Consider the following 16,377-nt stretch of genomic DNA (forward strand, 5'->3'; position numbering starts at 1 on the left):
GTCTGAGATGAGTATGAATTCACTCACAAGTACCATTCAGAAACATTTTTCTTGAAAGCATTTTCAAAATGAGAACTGTTTATTTTTTTTTGCATGTACTTCTAACATCTATGTCAAATGGGATACATCTGGGCTGTGGATGAAGTGTCTCTAAGCCGACTTAAGTATTTTTGGAGGAACACTGAGACAGTTCTTGTAAATACCAGACTGCTATGGTTACGCAATATGGTCTAATATTGGATTATTTTGAACTCCTCTGGAAATCCATTCCAGGTTAATATTGATTATTACTATCAATCAGTTTTAAACGTAAGCTTGCTGCTTTAAAGTTCATATTTCTACAGAACAGCTCTCCACAACAGGATGTGGCTTGGGTTCTTTTTTTCACCTACCTGTTACTCTACAGTAACACACAGCAACTCCTTCCTACTGTAATTTAAGCAGGATCCTGAAAGACTGAGTGGTTAATGATAAAATGTGCCTTTGTGTGTAGAAGAGGAACATTTCTGTGCCAGCATATGATTGCCACATGCAGATCTGTGATTGCCTAAGTCCTACTGACATGTCTACACACCACCACATAAACTGACTCCCCCTCCCTTGTTGATAGACATGTAAAATCCATGCCCAATAACCTTGTAAATATATATATATATATAGTTTTAACTACAATACAAACAGGTATTATTTCTCCTACCAGTGAATTATATCCATTTCTGCTGCACAATATATCATATGTTTAACAGCGCACACTACTCAGCAAATTAACCCATGGTGTACCAGCTTTTGCAGGAGTGTCTCCTACAAAGCATTCTTGAACTACACCTCATCCCGTGTTTCTTTTCTCATTCCTCCTGGACCTAGTGAGTGTTCTCACCTCTCTCCTTTGTCTCCATCACCCCTTTGTTGTCTTCTTTTACACCTGGACTGCACTTTCTCTTCTATTTCATAAATTTTGAAAACCCACCTCTCCTATGAATGCTATTGCTGCCTCTGTCACTTTCTATTTTTTCTGTACTGTATCATGCCACAAATACTAAATTTAATTTGGAGCAGGGATTTTTGTAGCTTTTTTATCCTCTGCTGTTATTTTGTAAACTGCCAAGCACATAGGTGTTACTATGTAGATAAACAACAGTAACAAAATCCAGATGAAACTTTATGGAAATGTAGGTAGTCAGAATTAAATACCCAAACTGGCACTTGGCCTGGACAAGAGGACAAACATCCTTACTCTCGGGGAAAGTGCCAACGGATCATACAAATGGCTTGGATGAGTCAAATCATAACTACATAAATATATAATTTAAATGAAATTTCAAAACACAGTACACCATCATCTATCACTTTTTAATTATCTAACATACCTGTGAAGGGTCCTAGAGCCTCATGAGCCAACACCTTCTCAGGGCTACCTCCCATTGCAGCTCGCAGTAGCCCGAGATGCAGGAAGTGAAGGTCGTCATTTAAATTCAAGACAAAGCAATTGTAAAGCAGCACGTTCTGCCCAAGATGGGGGGTTCCTGCGACAATGGCTAACCGGCAGCTCTCCACCAGGTTTGGCAGTTCAGTTAATTTGATTAATCCAGTGGAACTCGGAAGAAATGCTCAAAACCAGGGCTGTAATCTCAAACTGTCAAGAGCTCTTTTGTTTCTTAAGTTTAGGAATGTAGACATGGATAAGTTTGATACCCATTGTAATACTGCACTTCATTTATTTGTTTGATAATCATCTGGTCACCACACCCACCAGAAGGGATGGAACTCAAGGGACACTTGTGAACTCTCCCACGCAGAAGGGCTTCAGCCTGCTTCACCTGCAGCACAACACCCTTTCCCTTGACTCCTAAACTGTAATTCAGCCACCTCAAACCTTTTTCAAGAGGCATCTTCAGCTCCTGAAAAAAACTGCAAGTATGCTGCACTAACACCGACCTTTTGCTTTTATTATCACTCAATTCTCATTTTCCTTCGCCACGCAGCTGGTTTTCAGCACCATTTTTTTTTAACCTTGCTGAGTTGCCTTCTATGTTTGAAGTCCCTATTTACTAGTAAAGAAATACACCATGTGGACACAGCACATCCGTCTGAGTTTGCAGCCTATTCGATGCTCATCCAAAAGAAAGAGAGCAAAAGTATCGGATCACTATTTAACCTGCCTTGCTGCACTGAGGTCTTACTCAGCAATGGGATGGCGTTCACAAAACCTTTAGTCAAACTCCTCCTCTATAGTCGGACTCCTCCTGTATATACATCATCACATAGTACTTGGAGAAAGAATCACATCCCAGAGTGCCCAGATGAAAATATAACAAGAAGTTGCACCTAAATTGTCATGGACTAATATAACAAAGCAGAGGAGCTATTAAAATAGTCTGGGAGTGAAACCATTGAATAATTTGTTTATTAAGAAAAGACTGCAAATAAGATGAACGACTGACCCCTTCCTCTGTTTAGAGTCTCTCTGCTGAAGGTAAGTAACACCAAGAACTACTTAATATGATCATAACCACCCATTTGACGAAGCTTTCAGTGTACATCAGGAAAGCACAAGGCAATAAGCCAAGGGATGCAGACACAGACAGGCAGAATTAGCATCTCTGGATTCTTAGCTTTCATTTAACAAAAGGGAAATACAGTTCCCATCTTCATATGAAACATTACTTTCTTGTTCCACCTGCATTCGTACAGACTAAAATGATACCTCAGAAGAGGTATTTCCTTTCCTTTTCAGCTCTGAAGGGAATTAACTGGGAAGCGCACAGTGACCCTTTAAAAAAAGGCCACCGCCAAGTGCATCACTGCCAAAGAATTTACCATCTCTTTATACCAGATGCTTGCTTATTGCATACCAAGAAGAGGTTTATTTCATTGTGAGTAGCTCCTTCTCAGAAAATACAGAACACTTAAGAGCATCGCGACAATCTTTTCCTCTGCTTTTCACTGCCACACATTAGCTGTTGCCACATTTATTTCCCTTTTTATATATCCAGATCACTGGGCTTCTGCTGTTGCCCAACAGCAGCAGCACTTACAGTCTAGGAAGTTTCCTGCTGCTGCTGCTGAATAACTAAAATACAGGCTTTCCCCACTTTTTTACATGTTTATACTTAAAATTAAAGAATAAGCCATTTTTAGAGTATTTTTTATTTTCAGAAAGTTATTTGGGGTTCTAATTTTAAAATGTGGCTTTCATTTCCATGCTTACAAACTACGTCTGTTATGAAAATATTTAATAGCAAGCTGCTGCCTAATTAGATGACTTAATGTTGCAAAACTCTGTATTTAAAAGCAAAAGAACTGCCAAAGAAGATAAAAATCAGATTTTTTCCTTTGTTTGCTATGATGTGCAATTTTTTTCTATTTATACTATGTACAGGAAAAAAAAAAAGTTGAATGATAAGACCATGAATTCACATTGTGTTTTCCTTTATACTGTTTATAAGTTAACTGGGATGTTTATAGCGTGTTTGCTTTTCTGTTTGTTTGGGTTTTGTTCTTCAAAAGTGACATTTAGAAGCCAATAACCCAAAGGATATTCCTCAACTCTTTAACAGTGTCTGATAAGTAGACGACCTAGCTGCAGTGTGATTAAATAATCTAAATGCTAGATCAATGAATGCAGCATGAATTAAAATGGCTGCAAGCTTCTCCAAGCATAAGATTAGAGATCCAAAAAAAGGTTTCTCTTACTTTTTATGTTACATTTCAAAGAAAATGTAACCATTTATTTAAAAAAAAATAATCCATGCCTTTCTGACAGAAATAATACAGTATTATTCTAATATGTGGTGACTAAACCATATATTTTTATTGTCAAAGATCAGACTACATTTTGCCATTCTCATACTGAATAACCGCATTCAAGGAAAAAGCAGTCTCTGCTCAAGAAACATAATGGTGCTAGGAACTGGTCCAAAGTGAACCGTTATCTCACGCGTGAAGATAATGAATGTTAATTTAAAATAATGTTCTTTCAACTCCAGGGTTTTTTTCATATAATCAATCAGGCCTGAAAATGCACACATGCGCTCTCGCACACTCTCTCTCTGCCACTCATCCATAAACACTTCATTATATATTCTCATTCCCAGATATTCAGGAGAAAATTTTCTGCAGGTGTAAACTAATGCAGCTCCACTGAAGGCAACAGTGCTGTGCCACATTATGTCAGCAGAGACATTGGTCCTCTCTCACATATATTGTGACGTGTGTACCTCGACTTTCACGTAATGCGCATTTCACACAAAACTCTCCCTTTCTTCCTTCCGTACGGGCATTTCCCGGCTCTTATTTGCACTCAACAGACAACCACTATGGCCTTTCATTAACTCAGCCCTCAAGGTCTCTTATCTCCACCAAATCCTGCTCAGGCAGGCAGGTATACGTGCCTCTTTTCTGCAACCGCGGCAGGAGCTGTCAGGGCAACACGAGAGGAGAAAGAGCACCGCCCTGGGAGGCTGCGAGGCATTGGGAGAGGACAGAAGACCAGGCTTGACCCAAAAAAGGAATAGGTTTTAACATTACTCAGTGGTTATAGTAAAGAGAATTTACAACATTCCAAAATGGAGTTTTGAAATAAATATAAATTTTTATGCATAAAAGCAGGAACCAAGATCTAAATTATTATTGTCTGGGAACTACTAGGGGGAAAAAAGTATTCTATAGCTTTCTATATCAGAAAATTGGGTGATTTTTGGCATCTTTCTGGGAGACATTTCAGACTGGCAATGGCTGGAGACAAGACTTGGGATTACTCGACATGCTAGTTTGATCAAGAAAGGCAGCCCTCACATAAGAAGAGCCAAGTGGAAATTTGGATGCCGTTCCTTCCCCTGGCCCAGGAAACACTGTAACTGCTTATCCAGTACCTTGGCAGAACAAAAACCGTTCTGCTTCCTTGCTGCACCTGTACTCAAAGCATCAGCACCATCAATTACCCCTAGCTGACATTCATCAATGTTTCCTGTGCCGCCAGAAGGGACAAAAAGTCATTCCATTCTATTGAAACCCACATGTCTTCAGAAATTGGTGCTACAAGTTAGGCTTAGACTTGGACAATTTGTAAGTGGGTTACTTTTATAAAACTTTTTAAAACTATTAATGTCGCCATAGATTAGAAAACCTAATAAAATTGGCACCTGGAGGTACTTGACTGATAATCCATATTTCCTAAAAGATACAAGTTGAATAACAAGAGATCTCATGTCTGGAATCAGAGAGAAGTTAGCAGTATGCTTCCAATTAGGAGGTTTTCTAAAGAAGCCGCCTGGGAGCCAGTGGAGTGGAAAGCGTGCAGGAAGAGGAAGAATCTCTCTTCTTACAACAAATATTTCCTGTAAGTCTATTTACTTCAGGTCAGTGTAAGAAGAAGACAAAGCTACAAAACTGAAAGATGCAATTACAGATTGAGAGTGTCCATGTTTCCTGCTTTCCAGCACTGTCAGTCTGAAATGCTTCCAGGTATACATCAGCACTCTCCTTCAAAACGATATGTCAGCGAAATAAAACAATCTCCTTTCTTTTAACAAGCAAACAAACAAGATTTTAATACTTATGGCAGCTTTTAAAAAACCTGACATTACATACAAGTCAGATTCCTAAGAGGTCAGACACTGTGAGTTACCAATGAGCAAAGTGTACATCCCTTCTCACTGTTCCCCACATTATACCAAGATCAAGAAAAGTTTTCAGAAAGCTATTTTGATTGGTGAAAATAATTTAAATTTCTCCTTTTTTATTGAGAAAACGTTCATGTCAATGTCAAATTACTCAGTGTGCTGTATTATCTTCAAATGTCAGCTTGCACATGATGACTGACACTGAAGCATCCAGTTTCCTGAGAAAAGGCTCGTGCAGCTGGTTCTTAGTAACATTCTGAAGTCTCACCTATAGTCCTTTGAAGCTAAAAATGGTCCCAGTCTCGTTCCTGTGAAAACAACTAATAACAATTCTTTGTTTTTAACATACATAGAAAGGAAAAAAATTTCTGAGATTTCTGAACTGCGCAACAAAGAAAGACTAGAAGCGACAAGGTGAGGAGAACATTACTCTTTCTAAATTCCTTGTTGTATGGAGCAAAAAGGATTATCTAGATTTTGCAGGTGCATACTGATGAACAAGATGAGTCAAGGTAATTTTCCAAATTCACAGGGTTTATGTTCTGTGATAGAAAAAACTATAAAATCATGTGATTATTAAACTTGCTTTCACATACATATTTCCATAGTTTTGAAACTATGTTAAAATTCTCAGTTTCCTGTCCTATCTGTTTCCTAGCTGTCCTAATGTAAAAATAAACCTTTCTTCTCAAAATTGTATCAGCTTTTCCATTAAGAATCCTTACGTTTCTTCCTTTACCAATTTATTTATAATTAAGGCTTTCTACAACATACAGGCTTTAGGATACACAGAAATGTTAAAAGGCACTACTAGAAAAATGTTAGCCATGTTTCCTCGGTTCTTTTCACAGATGCTGTAAATTCCTTCAAAGACTAATGTACATGTAGGAAAAGTGCCTTAACTTCAATGCACACAATGCAAAATTTAGCATGTGCAAGTCTTTTTAAAATAACAATAGTCATACTGTTGATATTCAAGCCATGAAAAATGCCTATGTAACATTGCATGCTCCAGTAGAAGACTCAAAAATAAAACATTACATAAAATTAGATAGGCAAAACAAACATTAACTGTGTTCTTCCTTAAATATTGGAGTTGTATCTAAAGTTTTATTTTTTTAAAATATTTTATGAAAATAAACTTGATTCATCAGTATGCTCCAAGGCCTATGCATTTCTATGCCTGTGGGAAACGAGTGCTTACATGATCAAGGTCTCCATCATTATATTAATGTTAATCTATTGGTAACAATGAATTTTCTGCAGTGAACATCATCAATTTTCATCAGTGAACAATCAGTGGCCTGCAATTACATTTTATGAAACAGCAATTCTTTTGTTTTGATTTTGCACAATTTTCAACCTGAATCTTAAGTAATTGCTTGGGGAGAGGGGATTATGCATAAACACCAGGTTTAAGCTTGTCCCTGAAGTCAATGATGGCTCAGAAGACACTGATCTCAAACTTAAGAACAAACCCACCATTCTGAGGTAAAACTTCCACTTGTGTATGTGAATGCAGCAAGGCACAGACTATCTCCTCTCTGGAAGTTTTATTTTATTGGCAATGAGACCAAGAAAATAGTAATAAGGCCCAAACAGTCAATGCAGACTTGGCTGTTACTCGGTTTCTGACTTGAGAAGCACCTGTAATTGTAAACAGGTATCTGTAGTGCGAGAACCTCTCTTACGGAATGCATAAATGTTGTGTGAGACTTAACAGAAAATGATGATAGCGTGCTAAGAAAGATAAAGCTCTCTTGTCTCAGGTCTTGTCACAGATTTGTTGAGCAATAAACATATCTTACAACCTTTTAATTTATTTTTCACCATATATTATTTCTAGCTACTTTGGGATTCTGCTAATCATTTTCTCTCAACCCCATTTTGTTTCACTTCATTGCTTTTCCAAAAGGTTCCAATAAAACCTAACACTGGAAGATAAGAATCACTCTTCTAAAATTAGTGAACTAAGTACCATATCCCATAAGTCGCTGCATGCGACTCCCATCCACCTATCTTTTAAAAGACTAGATAATAATGCCATGCTGCAAGTGCACGAGATCAAAGTACAAATACTCACTTTCCAAAATGTTGCTTTTGAGTACTACACCTACTAGCAGACTCCTACGGTCTGTAACTAAAACATTATTAAGTTAGCTGCATTTAAATCATGTATTTTAATATAAGGCAAGCTGGTTTCACGTTTATTTTGAATGTACTAACGAAGGAAAAGGAAATGAAGCATAGGAGAAATGAGAGGTAAACAGCAACATGTTTAACACTTCTTTTTTTAAATTACCAGATCTCAACAGTATCCTATTACGGACAAAAATGAATTAACACAGTAGGACCAGTTCTTTGCATGCAAAAAATGCAAGTTCCACAGAAAGGGTGAATGGAATGTTACAGGTGTTTTTGCAGGTAAGCTTGACTTCGTTTTTTAACCAGTTAGTGGATTTTAGCACTTCAGATTTCACTATGTCTGGTGCTAAAATTATTTGTTAAGAATTAGTTTTATATCATACTACAACTGAGAGTTGTATGAAGAGTCATAATCATTAATTCACAATGTTTTATTCTGCAATTATTTAATCTTGGAATTACTTGGAACACTGAATATAGTGTAAAGGTATATGCAAAGATATTCTGACTGTTGGCATACCAGTAATAATGTTTTACTTATATTTTTAAATATTCTTCTAATTTTGAAATTACAAATATTATGGTCATGCCATTTTAACCAATAACATACTTTAAACTCAAATTACACTTCTCTATACTTTCACAGCAGAAACTTCTGCACTTTAATGAAGTGGAAAATGAGACATTGGAAGAAAATCAAAACCAGTCTTTTTGTACACAAAAACTCTCACTAACTACACTTTGGGTTTATCTGCGTGGTACAGCTATAGGATCTGGCTCTGACTGGATATCACCAAAGCTGGCTGGCCTAAAATTAGACACCATGAGCTTTAACTTGGGTTCATGGACATGTCACAGTGTATCGCCACTGTGCCTGCTGTCGCCTGCCCACAAGACTAAAAGACCCTGTTCGTCTCGGGGGGGGGGGGGGGGGGAAGAGAGAGAAAAACAAAGAATGAAATCTCACTAAAACATTAGGAAAAAATCAGCATTTAGCATAGCTTATGATTCAAGTTAGTTCACCCTTTAATAACTTGTGTATTTAAAGAAATTGATTGCAGCCATCTTACATCAAAAAGCATTTCAAGCCAACTGTGTAAGTATGACTTCAGACTCTCAATGAAACAGTATAGTTGGAACAAGTAGCTTATTTACTCCTTCTGAAACAACAACAACAAAAAAAGCTAAAAATCCATTATGCAGTTATTTGTCTAGTTTCACCCTTAAAAAAAATTTCTTCATATAATTCATTATTCACAGCTTAAGTTAAAAATAAATAAATAATAAGACAGAGTTCAGACTTGCTCAATTAACTTGATGGCAGACGTTGGTTTGAACAGATAATAAAACTATGTTTAAAGACTAGAATTGAAAATGCAGAAAAAATTGTCTCGACCCAGCCCTTGTGTCGCAGGGAGACGCGTGCAGAGGCCTCTGAAATCAGAGCTCCATGGGCCACAGGAGTTCACCCGTTCAGGCTGGAGGCCGCAGTGTTTATTATACTGTACACAGCCACTCGGCTATCTATCAATCTACTTCCTGTTACCTTCACTACATCCAGGAATGAAGGGGTTTTTTGAGAAATGTTATTTTCCACCATTTGAAGAGGAATTTATTCAAGCTTTATTCGAGCTTTATTTCAAGAAAAATGTTTTCCATACTTGTTTTGCATTTTGTATAGATGACAAGACACTCTTTCACCACTGCTGAGTTTGCATCTGTATACTGCAATGAACATAATTGAAAACTTGTTTTAGGAATGTAAGAGTTAACTTATTAAGAAATTCCTGCAAAATGGAATCATTACCTCATTTTATAAACTACCTATTTCGTAGGCTATATTCTCCCGACTGGCGGATTAAACCTTAGAACAATAACCCAATTATGAGCTAAATTTACATTCAACTGATCAAAAATCATCTAGAACCTGACAAGAACAATCTTTGTTCACAACATTTAGCACAAGCAACACTGACAGACTAAGATGTATGAGCTATATAAAAGATGACATATGTTGCACTGCCCAGCTACCAAGGGCACCACGCTCCAAGTACTATGGGAGTGTTTATCACATCCTGAGACTAAAAAAACCCAACAAAAACCACCACAAAAAAACCCTGCAGATAAAGAACATGATCAGACATTAGCTCCTAAACAATCAGTGCAAGAAGAATGGCTACAGAAAGTTGGATTCTGTGGAAGGAAAGCCACCCCAATTAACAAACTTAGTGGTCAGAATTCAAAAGAAATGTATATATTTACTGGATAGACAGGGGAAAAAGAATTACTTCAACAATTCTGATCCAACACTCACAAAAAAAACCCCACCATCTACTTTATCTCATTCAGGAAAGTAAACTCTTGTACACATCTGGCCAGTAATTTTAAACAACTCAGCATTTTATGAACCAAGTTCATCCCTGGTGTGAGCCACATATACTTTGGATAGATTAATCTTGTTTATAGTTTGACTTAGCATTTGTAACAACCTACAATAGGGATAAAAGACTTATTTTACTGACACGCCACTCTGGAGCTAGCTAAAAAGACTTCAACCAATTTAAGAAGAAAATCAGAAGTTTGCTCAAGATCTCTTAATCACCACCCTTTCCCTCTCTCAGAACTTTTATCCTGGACAGATTCACTGCCTGAAGTCCTTACACACTTCCAGAGCTAAATGCTCTATAAAACTCTAGAAGGCAGTAACTATGAGAACTTGTTATAGGTATGTCCAAGATTTGTGAACTTTAGTTGACTGAAGTTGGGTAACCAATTCCAAAACAAGTCTCCTAATTCTAAAATTTCTCCTGATTCACTAATTGTGTGTAATGAACTAGACAATGCAGGCATTTATGAAGAGATTTAGATACCTAGAACTGAGAAAACATCTTCAAATGTCATCTTTTTTCTATTTCTTTTTTAAGTATTTCATCCTAATTCAGAGATTGCAGCTAGCACAGTTCAGTGTTCCCCAAGCAGCATTTCACTGATAGAAATGTACAACAGGCTAGATGTAGCGTAAGCTGCTTCAAGGTGAGTTTGAGGGCAAATTCATTGTCCATCCACATTGTTTTCTTCTCCAGGAGCACCACATCACTAACAGCACCCAGCAGGTTGTATTTACGTGCAAGGTGGAAATGCCAAGCACACTTCACAAACTTTCACCACCTCATTTGCTCTTGAGATGACGTTAGGCTGAAAACATGATCCAGACTCTTCCCCTGCAGAAGCCTCAAGATTTTCCTCAACAATCCCTTCTACTCTTTACTACAAGGGCAGGAGGGACCCCCAGGACACCTGAACACTATCTGCATACAGACCACCTATGACCTACAGATAGTATGGACACACCATACCAGATTACAGCAAACGACCTGACCTGGCAGTCACGTATTGTGTGCATAGCAATTACAGTCACAAAATTCTTGTTATTTCTGTAGTGTTCAATTTTTCCTGAAAAGTTAAGAAGTATTGCTCTGGCTCACAATACATAAGGACTAAGACAAACTACTAAGAATTTTAGTTCATGGTGACCAAACACAATTCTTTTTACATTTATATTTAAAAATAATAGCTGTAAGTGCTTGGATAAAAACAAAACAAAAGAAAACAACAACCAAAACCCACCACCAGTTTAACTGGTATGGAGGGCACTTCCCTGTTAAATTAGTACTATAAAGCTCTAACATGTGGAAGAAGAGCATCTTACAGCCCACCAAAGTCTTAAGACCCCCCCACCCAACATCCCCTTACATAGTTGACTTCATCACTAGGTAATTTCCATCACACTGTCCAGCTCATGAGATGCAGTGGAAGAGTCATTTTGCTCACTCAGTCCTGTGGTGCTGAACTCGACACAAAATATCAGTTGCAGATGCTTCTTCTTCACACCATCCATAGCACAATCAAAAAAGAGTCATCAACACAGTAACTTTTTTCCCCCCTCATTAAAACCAAACTCACCATGAGAAAGATAAAGTGCTCTTTGTTGTACTACCTAGCCCATGAACCGTTCCCTTCCCCACAGAAATATCTGGTCAAAGCAGAGAGGGTTTGTTTAGGCATGGAAAAGCTGGCATTAAAAAATTCACACTAGGAATTATTTTGTGGGTACTTTCGCTTTTATACAAAACAGCAGTCAGCAGTCTACTTCCCTAAAGACTTTCTGTAATGCGCTCAGAATGGTTGATAACAAAATTTAAAAAAATTAAAAAATGTGGAGATATGCCAGGTCCTTCGTGCTAAAGGATGAGGGACTAGAAAAACCCAAGGGACTGCAACCAGAACCACAAACTGGCATTTCTACTCCCATTCTTCCCCCCTCCCGACACCTGTCTCAGTGATCACCCTGGAAGAGTTAAACAATTTCCTACAAAGAACAGCAACAAAAGTGCAAAAAAATCAGCATCGCTAGGACAAGAAAGTGTTTTCTACCTTTGGTCCTTTCCACTGCAGTAAGGTCTTCTCAAAACTACAACATACAGTATTACTCCTGCAATACAGAGACTCTGGCAGATGATTCCAGGGCGTTAAAATGCCAAATTACACAATTATAAAACCAACCAGAACCAAATAGTTTTTCCACCCTTTTTCCTCTTCTCAGGCTACCTCTGCTCTAGGCTTTGTAAAGTTCTGTTTGCCACATTCAAAGAAGACAAAAAACAAATGCCCAAACTCAGTCTGCTGTTTTCAGGGTAAGCCCCAAAAGACACACAAAGTTTTTCAAGTCCTTAACATCAGTATTTTACGGGGGGGGGGGGGGGGCTGTTTTTGGAAAAGCAGGGAAGATCAGGAAAGTGCGCCGAAGCTCCCCATCATCTTTACCATAGGAAACCCCACACCTACATTTGCATCCTTCCCCTGTAAAAGAAAGGAGGGGAGACAGACAGGCCTCTGGACAACCCCTGAGGTAGGGGAAGAGGGAAAACGCCTCACAAAGTGAACCAAGGGGAGTTATTTGCAGACACGGTTTTGGGGCCGGCACACACACAAAACCCCCCAAAACCACGAAAATTAAGCCCCTCAGTAGTTCGTATTCTCCCGAAATTCGACCGCCGAGTCCGGTGGGGTTCTGGGAGGGCCCTTTCTAGCCGGGGGGAGTGAGTGAGCCGTTTGTGGAGGGCGCGGAGGGCCCTGGCCCACAGGCAGCCGGGCTCCTCGCAGGCAGCCGGGCTTCCCGCACGCCCCTTGCCCGCAGCGCGGGGAGCCGGAGGAGGACAGTGGAGAAATCGGCCCCATTTCTCCCCCGGTGCCCTACCCCGGAGCAGATGGGGAAGGCAAGGAAGCCCCCCGGGGCCGTGCTGGAGGACGAGGCACTCCGCCAGCAGGGCGCTCCGGGAAGCCAGGGGCCCCCGTCCCCCGCCTGCCCTCTCGGCAAAGCCGGGCAGTAAGGCCACCCCCATGGCGCAGCCCGCCCGCAACCGCCCGAAAGGAGGAGGGCTGGGGCTCTAACTTCACCCCTTTCCCCATCCCTTCCTCTGCCCCCCCGCGGGGATGGGGAGCCATGGCCCCTCTCCCGCCGCGGCCGGCCTGCGGGGGCCCGCGGTCTCTCTCCTGTGGAGACTCGGCGCTGTCGAACAGCTGCCATTACTCGGGCCAAGACCCGTCCTCCAAGTAGACATCCCCCACCCCCGGCGAGGAAATGAAGGGAAGGCGGGGGTGTGTGCGAGAGAAAGGAAAGGCGGGGGGAAAGTGGGGAGCAAAGCGGTCGCCCCGCGTGAAGGAAAAGAGCGGGGCGGGGGGGGCGGCGGGGCTGAGGCCGGGCTGCGCCACACCCCGCTCGGCCTCGCCTCTCACGCGAGTCCCCGGCTCCCCCGCTCCCTGCAGGCCCGCGCGGAGCGTTGAAGGCACCGATTCTCTTGTGCGCCCCGCTCCCCACCCCACCTCCTCCCGCCCCGACCCCGGGCTGACTGCAACTCGGCACGGGGGCGCGGGGGACCCGCCGCCGCCTCCCAGCCGAAATCCGACCGGGGAAGGTGTGGGGACAAAAATAATCGCCGTTAATAATCACACGCGCTCCGCCGCCGTCCCCTTCTCCTCCTCGATTTCCAAGCGGGCTGCCAGATAATCCTTTCCACTCCGAAAAATGAAATAATAATAATAATAAAAAAATCCCGCCTTCCACGCACACCCCCCCCCCCCCGCAGCCCCACACATTTTATTATTAAGTATAATTGCTCCCCCCTCCCCATATGGCACCCCGCGGGGCAGGATTGCCCGCTCCTCTGGTGCCCAGCCCTTCCCCTGTCCCCTCTCCCCCATCTCCTTGGAACACTGTGTACATGATTTTGTAGTTTTTTTAAGGCGCCATGTTTATAATCCTCCATCATATTAAAAAAAAATCCACCCAGCATGAGACACGGCGTCTCTCGCACCCCAAAGCCAGGGAGGCAGACACAGAAATATCCACAGGGCTGTAAATTCATCCCCCCCCTCCCGCACACACACCCCTCCTCCCCAGACTTAAAAGTCTCTCTCACCTTGTGCTGCTGCCGCTGCTTCTGCTGCTGCAGGGGGGGAGAAGTTAAGCCAGGGGAAACTTTTCAATCCCTTCTCCAGGCCGCTGCTGCCTCCTCCTTCCACATATTTTTCCCCTCAGAGTTTTATTGTGTCTGAATTTTCTCTCTCTCTCTCCTCTTCTGTCTGTCCACAGTTCAGGTTTCTGGGGTAAACAGGGTTTAGGATGGTGCTAGGGATATTTGGGAGAAGGAGAACTCTAGTGGTGTCTCCTGGAGTTGCTGTTTGTTTCTTTTATTTTTTTTTTAATAATACATTTGAAACGGATCTTTAACTATTTATTATATATGTATTTTATCATACTCTTAGGTCTGGAGCCTATCTTATTGCAGAGGAAAAATGTGCTGCTTATCTGGCCCTGATACATGCAAATTCCTCCTATCATGAAGTCTAACTTGGAGAAATTCCTGATAATGTTTTCAAAAGTAGATACTCACCTTGAGCAACAGAAACGAAAACATACAGAATCAGTGGTCTGTCTCAGAGCTGGCTGTACGTTGCGAGCTGTAGATCCACACTTTAAGAATAATATTATTAATAATAAATTTCTAAGCAAATATATCCTAAAGTTTCTGAAATACTTCAGGAATTATTTAATGGAAAAGCAACATACTTCACAATTAATTAATCATGAACAGAACTGTGACATACTTTAATAACATACACTGTAAGCTTAGTTCTATAACCATTTATGCATGCAAATAATTTTTTTCATATGAGTAGACATTAGTATTACTGAAATAGTTTTGGACTGCTAATCATGAAAAAGATGCATCCATTGTGCCTGGCCAGTCAAAGATTTAACAGAGTTTGCACACTGAACAGTGAAAGTTCCTCCAGTGTGTTTAGTAAATAAGATTTCTAGTGTCTAAACCCACATTTTGTTTGAGACTGCTGCATCAGGACTTATATCCTCTTTTAAAAAATTAAATGCAAATAACTGTTTGTTGCGTAGCAGTGATAGAGCTTTACTTCTATTATGTATTTAAATATGAAAGAACATTTTACATTATCTAAAATAAATAGATAGGAAAGAAAGAGCTGGTAATCTGCTTTCAAAGGGTGCTTGAGGGGTTGGGCAGATACCAAACAGTGGTACTATAAGTTATTAACTGCATTATATTGCTTGTATTAATAAAAAGGAAATGAAATTTACAGGCAGTTCTTTAAGTAAGAAGGGATTTACCATCAGTATAATTACAAAAAGGCTACCTTATGTTAAGCATTTAGTTGTGATGTTTGGCTCTGATTTCGTTAAGGCATGTAATTTTGAAAAGAAGTTTGATAGAAATATATGCCAAGTTTCCATGGGATATTGCTGGCTCGGCTGTCTTAGGTTTCTTTAAAACCTTCTCTATACAAATTGCATCTGAGCTATATTTATATAAGAAAAAAAATGTTTGGGTCCTTATTGTTTCTACGGTTCCTAGCATGCAGTCAAGCTAACAATTCTGCTCAAGCTGGTGTGGTTAAGGCACACCGATTTTTGCATCCAGAACCAAAGAGAGGAGAAGTGTAGCTAGGAGCATGCATAACCAGCTTTAATTCTTCAGCCCAAACAGCCAGGTACCTCCTACAACTGGGTCAGCTGGGGGGGGGAATCTGGCATAATTCCAAAACAAAGCTCTAATTCCAGTCTCAGGTTCTTTAGCGAAAAGATTTATTACGCTGCCACAGTGCCTTCTCCTTACCTATGTAAATATTTACTTAAGGCAGAAGTTCAGCTATCTTCGGTATAAAAAGGTTTTAGCCCTTTATCTCTTCAGGACCCATACAGAGCTGTCAAATAAATATTTAGGCCACAGTTTCACCAATGCGGAAGCGTATACAGGCTTGAAGCCTACAGGTTTGCCTGTTTGCCTACCTTACAGGTTTTTACCTGGAGTCTATTGCTTGCCAACAATTTGCTGTACTTAACATATTTGTAAAGGCTAGTCTGGACCGTCTCCAAATATTTGTTTCAGGATACAAATATTTGATTTTGGAAAGAACAAGGTATCCTAAAGCAAACATGTAGGGAGTGTCTACAACTGTAGCCACGTTACCTTGTCTGAGCTGGTGGGCAGTGAATTATATCAAGTGTAGAAAGACAGGC

At 40.4% G+C, this 16,377-nt stretch overlaps 1 protein-coding gene across 4 annotated transcripts in view; it reads right to left on the reverse strand.

Annotated features, from left to right (window-relative positions):
- The window catches only part of ZMYND11 (zinc finger MYND-type containing 11), a 109,694-nt gene extending 95,242 nt beyond the window's left edge, over positions 1 to 14,452 (reverse strand). For 3 of the 4 annotated variants that reach the window (XM_054814202.1, XM_054814203.1, XM_054814201.1), the window contains exon 1: positions 14,246 to 14,452. The gene's annotated coding sequence lies outside the window, so the exon portion shown is untranslated. The remainder of the gene's footprint in view (positions 1 to 14,245) is intronic. The other variant, XM_054814204.1, reaches the window with a different exon arrangement.
- Between the last annotated feature and the right edge of the window lie 1,925 nt (positions 14,453 to 16,377).

This window comes from Grus americana, chromosome 2 (genome assembly GCF_028858705.1).
Source record: "Grus americana isolate bGruAme1 chromosome 2, bGruAme1.mat, whole genome shotgun sequence".
In the NCBI taxonomy this organism is placed as follows: Eukaryota; Metazoa; Chordata; class Aves; order Gruiformes; family Gruidae; genus Grus; species Grus americana.